Source organism: Sus scrofa, chromosome 12 (assembly GCF_000003025.6).
Source record: "Sus scrofa isolate TJ Tabasco breed Duroc chromosome 12, Sscrofa11.1, whole genome shotgun sequence".
Classification (NCBI taxonomy): domain Eukaryota; kingdom Metazoa; phylum Chordata; class Mammalia; order Artiodactyla; family Suidae; genus Sus; species Sus scrofa.
Window position 1 is genome coordinate 51,889,867 of NC_010454.4, and position 9,895 is coordinate 51,899,761.

Consider the following 9,895-nt stretch of genomic DNA (forward strand, 5'->3'; position numbering starts at 1 on the left):
GCCTGACTCCAAGAGGAATAGCTTCAGGCCCTAACCTCAGAGTCCAGAGCCAAGGGGAGACGACCAACACAGATGCAGAACTGCATTATTCACATGGTCCATGCGGTGATAGAGAGGTGCCAGGGCAGGCTGGAAAAGAAAAGCGTCCCCAACCCAGACTGAGGGACTCAAGGTCTCCTGAGACAACAGTAGCTGAGCTGAGACTCAGGGGTGACAGGAGGCAGCCGGTGAAGGGCTGTGAGGTGCGGAGGACCTTCCAGGAAAGACACGGGAGCACAAAACAATGTGGTGGATGTTACGGACGGCAAACAATGTGGTGGGAGGCAGAGCGCGCCAGAGAGAAGGCAGGAGAGGAAGACAGAGGCATTCAATACGGCTCCGTGTCATCCAAAACACACAGCGAAATAACTTCTATGCAGTAGATCTCTATAGTTAAATAAATATACAGTAAAATGATGGGTTAAACGGTCTCTAAAGGTCCTTGTAGTCCCCAAAGTCCCTTACAGTCCTGCTGCTTTAGTCCTACCTGAGATTCGAGTTCCAAAGATTGCGAGTTTCTTTTGTCTTTTTAGAGCCACAGCCATTGCATATGGAAGTTCCCAGGCTGGGGTCAAATAGGAGCTATAGCCACCAGCCCACAACACAGCCACAGCCACAGCCACGCCAGATCCGAGCCGAGTCTGCAACCTATACCACAGCTCACAGCAACACCAGATCCTTAACCCACAGAGCAAGGCCAGGGATTGAACCTGTGTCCTCATGGATACTAGTCAGATTTATTTCCACTGAGCCACGACAGGAATCCAAGACTGCAAGTTTCTAATGGGAAATATCAAACCTCATCTCTGGACTTATTATCCAGAGAAGTACTTATTCGGGGTGGGGGAATGATATTAAACCCACCTGAAAGGTAAGTTATATTGTTTGCTGGATTTGCTCTGCCCCTGGGTGAGGTGTCAAAACTGGACCCTGTGGTAGAGGCAACCCCATGGAGGGGTAACAAGTGTGGCCCGGGAGTTCCCGTCATGGCACAGCAGAAACAAATCTGTCTGGTATCCATGAGGACACAGGTTCGATCCCTGGCTCAGTGTGGCATAGGCCAGCGGCTATTGCTCCAATTGGACCCCTAGCCTGGGAACCTCCATGTGCCGCGGGTGCAGGCCTAAAAAGACCAAAAAAAAAAAAAAAAAAAAAAAAGGTGTGACCCTTTACAGCCACCTGGTTGAAGCAGGAGAATAAAGGTGAGCAAGAGAAGGTCAGGCCGGAGCTCTTGCTGTGGGACAGTGGGTCAAGGATCCAGCGTTGCTGCAACGGTGGCACAGGTTGCAGCTGTGGCTCAAATTTGATCCCCGGCCAGGGATCTTCATATGCCATGGGTGTGGCCATTTAAAAAAAAAAAAAAAAAAGATAAGGATCAGGCTGATTTGGGCTTATCTCCTCTGAGGTCTGAGGCCAGTGCTGCTGAGACAAGAGGCGATGCTGCCGACGACAGAGCAGAGGGCAAACTGCAGGAAGGTGGCAGTGCTCACCCGCCATCACTTTGTTAGGCGACACACGTGGGAGAAGTCACTGAAATCAGCATGAAGTGTTTACCCCACGCACCATGGTTCACGAACTGAGGGTCTTCACGGTGCCAACCCCGAGGGCAGTATTTACAAGGCTGCAAGGCTTTGTGTCACCCTCGATACCCTCCCACAACACTAGGATGTTAAATGCCTTCAGAATAAAAACCCCAGCAATTGCCCAGGGTTCTAGGTACGTTGCGGCTAATAGGTAAGGCAATTAGGGGAAGGAGGGGACAAAGGAGGGGATCAAGAATCCTTACTGTTGCCCCTCCCGCCCACCTGGACTGGATATTATGAGGGCCATTAGGACACATCATCTTGGAGTTCCCGTCCTGGCGCAGCGGGAATGAATCTGACTAGTATCCACGAGGACACAGGTTCAATCCCTGGCCTCGCTCAGTGGGTTAAGGATCCAGCGTTGCCATGAGCTGTTGCGTAGGTCGCAGACACAGCTCGGATCCTGTGTTGCTATGGCTGTGGTGTAGGCCGGCAGCTGTAGCTCCAATTCAAGCCCTAGCCTGGGAACCTCCATATGTCGTGGGTGCAGCCCTAAAAAGACAAAAAACAAAAAAACAAAAAGGAAGCATCATCTTTCTTGGCTGCAGAATGAGAACAGCCTTAGCCAGCCCACCCCCAAACTCAGCGACTCCCCATTTAGGAAGTGCTTGCCCCCAGGGTGCTGTGTTCTGGGGCACACAGTGGGTGCCACAGGGTTAGGCAGGAACTGGTTAAGGCACCGGTGAGTCCATCCCTCAAGAGGCACAGGGGTTCTCCAGGCGAGATGGGCATGTCAGACCCCTGGTCCTTTGGCTCGTCCCCCAGGGCCAGCACTCCTGTGCCTTGTCCCCCAGCTTCTGCTCTTCTGTGAAAAATCTACAGCCAAACCCAAAGTGTGAGGCACTTCTCGCTGAGACCTGGGGTGACCTTGCTTCCCATGCACCGCTGCCGTCTCACCCAGCAGGGAACCAGCGAAACCGAGGGGACGCGTCAGAAATTCCCACCTGCTGCGGAAATCAAGCACTGTGACCTACCTTCACGAGCCAGGCTCGCTTTAACTGTTTTCGACAAAAACGTGCAGGTCTCCTACGCTTCGTGGAGCCTCAACAAGACGTTTGCCCCCATCCTTGTCCAGACACTTGGAGGCAGGTGTGTCCTGTTTGAGCCGGAACCGGTGAAGACTGGTTGAGACCCCCTGACCCTGCGTCCGCGCATGCGCGGGCGGCCGCTCAGGTTCCCTAGTTCGCTCAGGTTCCTAGATGGATTGTTTCCACTGCACCACAACGGGAACACCACAGGCATGACATTTTCATAAATAAGTAAATAAAAATACCTGGTCACAGTCTACTCCCCATCCCTCTTCTTGTGGGTCTTGCCTCTCTCGCTGTAGCCTCTCTAGCATCTGCCTCTCTTCGCCTACAGAATTCTATTTCTAAGACACATGGTTGCTTCACTCTCAAACGCATTCCCAGAGAAGCACCTGCGCTTTATTTTCCTTCCCCTTCTCGGCAAGGCCCCTCTCCCATAGGGGACTTTGTCTATACATTATTGTGATTCTTCTTCTCTTTCTTCTTCGTCATTTCAAAAACATATAAACCGGAGTTCCCGTCGTGGCTCAGTGGTTAATGAATCCGATTAGGAAGCATGAGGTTGCGGGTTCGATCCCTGGCCTTGCTCAGTGGGTTCAGGATCTGGCGTGAGCTCTGGTGTAGGTTGCAGACGCGGTTCTGATCCCGCATTGCTGTGGCTCTGGGGTAGGCTGGGCGGCTACAGCTCCAATTCGACCCCTAGCCTGGGAACCTCCATATGCCGCGGGAGCAGCCCTAGAAATGGCAAAAATAAAATAAAATAAAATAAATAAAAAATAAAAAACATATAAACCATCCTTAGCTCTCAGGCCATAGAAAAACAGGTAGCAGGCCATTGTAACCCCTGAGATGCACAAGAAATGAGAAGAAATAGAATATTTTGCCTTTCAAATAGAGGATTTTGAGGAAAATAAAATGGGGTGAAATACACTAGAGAGTGTGGGCATCTCCGCCCATCATGCTGAGGAAGAAAGATTCTCTGAGAAGACATTCCAGTTGAGGCATAAATAATATGCAAGGATGGGGAAGGAAAATGCTCAGGTTCTCGGAGAAAAAGTCAGAAAGGTGGGTGAGGACCAGATCCTGTGCACCTGCTGAGCCATGGTAACGAAAGCGGCTCTCAATCTAGGTGTCCTGCGAACCAGAGACTTGAAAGAAGAGAGAGGCTGTGAGGTTGGACTCCTCGCAGCCTTCTTTATTTCTTAGAAGATTTTCATGTGCTTCTGAGGCACAACCCCATTGAGAACTCTATCTTATAGCATCCTAATCATTCCCCCTCTAAGGTCTGACTCTGGATCTTCTGTCTAGAATCTTCTTCTTCTTCTTTTTTTTTTTTTTTTCCTCCTTGGCCATGCCCATGGTATGCAGAAGTTCCTGGGCCGGGAATGGAACCTGAACCATGGCAGTGACCCAAAACTGCAGCAGTGACAACACTGGATCCTTAACCGGATGAACCACAGAGAAACTGCTGTCTAGAATCTTTTCAGAAGGATATTTCCAAAGGCCTTTCCCCTACCACGTAGCCTGCAGTGAGAGCTTCTAACTGGATCCTGGTCTCGCAATCCCATATCCTGCCCCTTTCATGATTGAAGAATGAATCAAGACTTTCCAATCACCCTGAAAGCAAGCTGAGTGGTCCCTCCAGCACAGGAGTGACAGACACCCTGGTTCTGCATAAACTTGAACAGGAGCTAATTCAAGTATGGATTCCTTGGAACTTAATAAGGATAGAGAAGAATCCATCTGACTTTTTACCATATTTATTAAATGTATTTAGTTGCTCTCCAGTATAAATCCTGCCATCTACCAAAAGTTATGATATAGCCAAAAGCTATTCATTATGGGCTTACTGACTCTCTCCTTGGTATGAATTATCCAAGATCTAATAATGATCTGAGAACTCAAGCTTTGATTAAATTTGTAGAGCTTTTATCCTCCACGATGAATTCTTTGAGAATTTCTTTTAAAGCCTGAACCACATTTGGCTATCATGATACAACAGAAACAGTGCCTGCCTGGAAATCTGAGATCTTCCCTCTGGTCCCTGTCCCATCCTACTGGATACTAAGCAACTTACTTGGCATTTCTGGGCCTCATTTTCCTCGTGAGTATTAAAATTCTGATCATGGTTACAATTTTGCATACAATTAATGTGCACTATTTTGTGACTTAAAAGTCAAAGAAGGAGTTCCCTAGTGGCACAGCTGGTTAAGGATCCAGTGTTGCCACTGCTGTGGCTCAGGTTCAATCCCTGGCCAGGGAATTTTGGCATGCTGCAGGTGCAGCCAAAAACAAAAAGCCAAAACAAAATAAAACAAAACAAAAAAACAACCAAACAAAAAAGTCAAATAAAAACCTTACAAGAAAAAAATAAAATCAGAGGATTGAGCTAAATAATTTTCCTCACATACATTCTCTAATACATAGTTCAGTTCAATACAGATTGTAATGTTTTTTTACCAAATCCACAGCTTCTCTCTTCTGTGGGTTTTCCTTTCTAAAATCTTTCTTTAAGTTCCCTTAGTGGCACAGTGGAAATGAATCCAACTAGTATCCGTGAGGATGCGTGTTTGATCCCTGGCCTCATTCAGTGGGTTAAGGATCTGGCGTGGCTATGAACTGTGGTGTAGGTTACAGACACAGTTGGGATCCCGAGCTGCTGTGGTTCTGGTGTAGGCCTGAAGCTGTAGCTCCAATTCATATCCTCGCCTGGGAACTTCCATATGCCATGGGTGCCAGCCTAAAGAGCAAAAAATAAATAAATAAATAAATAAATAAAATTCAACAATAAAATAAAATCTTTCTTAATAAGGTGCCTCTCTGGCTTTTGCTATGGGATTTTCCCTTAAGACACTAACATGCACGCACTTGTGTATTTTTTGTTCCCTCTGCAGCCCCACACAACCTAACAGGCTAAGCACATAGATAGGTTCAATACATACTTGAATAAATATTTTAGGATACATTTTCGGGAGACAGCAAGGGATGCTTTGGGGTGAGGAGAGGTGGATTCTTTCCATTTTTTTCCTTCTACTTTTCTGTATTTGCAAATTTTGAAACAAAGCAAACCCCGATCCAAAACCTCCTCCAGTAGGGGGTCATCGGGCCCCCAAGGTGAGTCCACTTCCCTCGCACCATCGCTAACGCAGTAGGTGCTCAGTCAATGTCCCTTCTCTTCCCTTTCTTTGGAATTCCTGATCATCCACGACAGGGAAGGAAGAAATGCTAACTCTGAAGAGTGAGAGGGTGCCCCTTCTCAAAAACGAAGATGAAAGCTGGTCTCAGAGGAAGAAATGCCTGCAGGACCCCCAGCCCTACAGGCCACGCCGGGGCCGCCCTCCGGGGGCTCGGAGCCCCCAGCTCCCGCCCGCAGGAAGGGACGCCCCAGCCCAGCGCCGCGTCACGGCCAGCCTTCTGCGCGTGCGCACCCCGCCCCTGAGCGGCTGGGAAGCGCGAGGCCACGTTCTCCCAAGGCTCTGTGAACCCGCAAGGGAAAGCGGCCCGGGAGGGGACGTGCGCCCTTCCTCCCCCTGGCGGACAGCAGTGAAACAACAAGGCGGTTTGCGGGAGTGGTTTTGGTGGAGAGCAGCCAGCGCATCTTGGAGGGTTGAGAAGACCTTTGACATTTTTGGTACCCGACCTCATTTTGCAGCAACTCCCTTCCTTCCCCGGGCTTCACTTCCAGTTCAGAACAAGGGAAAAGGGAAGGCACCAGCCTGAGCTCCTAATATGTCTAGGCCCTTTGCATGTATTAGCTCATTAAATCTTCTCATTGGATTATTTAGTCCTATTACAGAGAAGGAAAAGGGTCCAGGAGGGGGGTCTCTTACCCAGAGTGACACAGCTAATTAGTGATGAGTCTGGAACCCATGTGTGCATGCTCCAGAGGCTGACTGCAGCCCTAACCTGGTGGGGATGGGGCCTCAGGCTTGGAGAAATAAGAGCTGCTTCTCCTCTTGAGCTGAGGAGGCTCTGCAAGAACACCCAGGACCACTGCCAGGATCATTTTAAAAGAAGCTTGCCTCATGGCAAGACCTTCCCGGGTATCTGAACCCACAGTCCTTCTCCAGGTTCAGGGGTGAGGGGGGCACAAAGGACCTGGAGGAGTGGAGGTGGACATGCGCACTGATGAGGCCATCAGGGACACGGCAGGTTCATGTCGGCTCCCGCAACTGTGGGATTGTTTAGGGATGAGAGAAGCTGTTTCTGCAACACCCATCTGGTGACCAGACCTTTAGGGAGACATACTATCCAGATGATGCCACAGTCTTCTCTTGCCTTTCAAGAAGACAGAAGTGGGTGGGAGGAGTGAGAATGTGTATAAGAGGCAGAGGCTGCTGGCCTGAATTTCCAAGGAAACCAAGGGTGAAACTATAGAAACGTCCAAAACGAGTGAGCTAGAAAGCTGGCCCGTTGTCTGGGTGACTTTTGCCCATGATCCTGGAGGAGGCTCACAAATAGTGAGCCTCTCATTTTCCCAGGACAGCTTTGGAAGACCAGAAATGAGAGGCAGACTCATGTGAGAAGGCACTGTGATTTCCAGAAGCCAAGATGACGCCTGATGTCCTAGAGGCATGAACAGTCTAGGCTTCAGTCAAACTGACCTGGGTTGGAATTCTAACTATGCCTCTGAGGAACTGTGACGTTGGGCAGCTCATTAATCTATTCAAACCTCAGTCTTCCCATCTGAAAAATGGAGACAAAAAGTGACTTTACAGAGCTGTGGGGTTTTTTTGGGGGGGGGCAGTGCCCACAGCATACAAAGTTCCCAGACCAGGATTTGAACCTGAACCACAGCAGTAACCTGAGCCACAGCAGTGACAATGCTAAATCCTTAACTGCTAGGCCACCATGGAACTCTGACAGGGCTATTTTAAGGATGATATGCATAAGGAATGCCAGCATGTGTAGCACACATAAGAGATTAGTGGGCACTTGTCTGAATAAAATCTGAAATCCATCACATTTTTTTATTTTATTTTATTGTCTTTTTTTGGTATTTCTTGGGCCGCTCCCACGGCATATGGAGGTTCCCAGGCTAGGGGTCTAATTGGAGCTGTAGCCACTGGCCTACGCCAAAGCCACAGCAACTCGGGATCCGAGCCGCGTCTGCAACCTACACCACAGCTCACGGCAACGCTGGATCGTTAACCCACTGAGCAAGGGCAGGGATCGAACCCGCAACCTCATGGTTCCTAGTCAGATTCGTTAACCACTGCGCCACGACGGAAACTCCCCAACACATTTTTTTTTTTTTTTTTTTTTTTTTTTTTTTTTTTTTGGGCTGTGCTCGAGGCATACAGAAGTTCCCAGGCTGGAGTTTCTGCTGTGGTATAGTGGGTTAAGGATCCCTCGTTGCTACAGCTGGTCACAGCTCCAGCTTGGATTTGATTCCTGACCTGAGAACTTCCATATGCCACAGGTATGGCCAAAAGAGAGAGAAAAAAAGAAGTTTCAGGGCTAAGGATTGAACCTGCACCACAGCAATGACAACACTGGATCCTTCACCTGCTGAGCCATCAGGGAACTCGTATCACATTTTAAAAGATTGATTTGGAAAAGAGAAGTGTATAAAAATGGTAGCTGACATATTTATATAAGTTAATCTGAAAGGGGAATTTGTATTTTATTTCATTTCATTTCCACACCTGGGGCATATGGAAGTTGCCAGGCTAGGGGGTGAATTGCTGCAGCTGCTGGCCTACACTACACCACAGACACAGCAATGCCAGATTCAAGCCTTGTCTTCGACCTACACCAAAGCTCACAGCAATGCCCGATCCTTAACCCACTGAAAGAGGCCAGGGATCGAACACACGTAGCCATGGATACTAGTTGGGTTCCTTTCCACTGAGCCACAACGGAAACTCCCCAACTGTATTTTAAATTAGTGAGCTATCTTCCCCATCTCAACTCCCACAAAGTGCCTGTACCACTCGGCTTGCTGTGACCTGCAGAGAACTTTGTATTCTATCATTTTCTTGCTCACATCTAATTTCCCTGACCAGATTATAAACTCCTCAAATAAACAGTCAACAAACCATCCATTACACATTCCAGGTCTTAGGGCACGGTCAACAGATCCCTGAAGTCAAAGCTGCCTAAATAAAGGTAGCCGGCATCAGGGTGCAGAAACCAAGAGTAAACATAGTTGGAGCCTTGCCCAGCGCAGCGGTTTGGCTGCAGTTGGGATAATGCCTATGGTTCTGGCTGCTTGCACTCAAGATTGACACCAGGAAGCTGTGGGCAAGCAGCTCAAATTTTAAAATGGGTGGAAGAAAAACGATGTTTATATGTACGTGTGACTGTACAGCAGAACATTGACAGAACACTGTAAACCAACTATAATGGACAAAAATAAACATCATTTAAAAAATAAAAACATAAAATGGGTTCCTGAGAACAGGGTGAAGACATGGGGACTCCGGAGTTTGGCCTGCTGCAGGCAAAGCCGGGATGCAAGTTAACCTGCAGAACATGTACGGCGTGGCTCTGCGGTGGACGTGCTCCTCTGAGCCGGAACGTTAAAACAAGCAAGGGCAGCATTTTCTTTTTCTGGTTGCATCCTCAGCAAGCACGTGCAAGTTCCCAAGCCAGGGAGCAAACCTGCACCACAGCACTGACAACGCCAGATCCTTAACCCGCTGAGCCACCAAGGAACTCCAGGCAGCATCCTTCTACAAACCAATCTTAAGTCAAAACACTAGTTACAAATGAGCACAACCAAAAGGCAGGAAACACAAATAGGATGAAAAGAAGGATGTGGGTGCAGCAAGCTCAACCAACATGTTCATTGCTAAGTTCATTGTTAGATGTGCCCAAGACAGAACAGAACCCTGGGGAGGCTGGGGCTGCTTGGGAGATTTTTCAAAGAGCTGGGTGATTCAGTGAGGCGGGACCCCTCCTGCTCCCCAAACCCCTCCATCTCCTGTTGGGGGTGGCCAGGAGGGGGTTGGCAGGCTGGGACTCCCTCTTCTGCTCCTCCTCCCTCCCTCGCCTCTAGCCAGGAAAGGACAGCTGTGTCGGGGGCAGAGATGGAGACACGGGGAAAGCAAACACGAAAGGGATGTAAGGAACAGGGTACGCACGCCAGAGACATGATGGTGAACACGCCATAAACGCGACGGCGGCGCTCTCCTCCCTAATCGGGGTCTGGCCGCGTGGGCGGGGAGCGCCCCCGGTGGAAGCGCACTGGGCCTTTGGGATGAAAGGATGAAAACCAAACCAAACCAACCAGCCACGCGC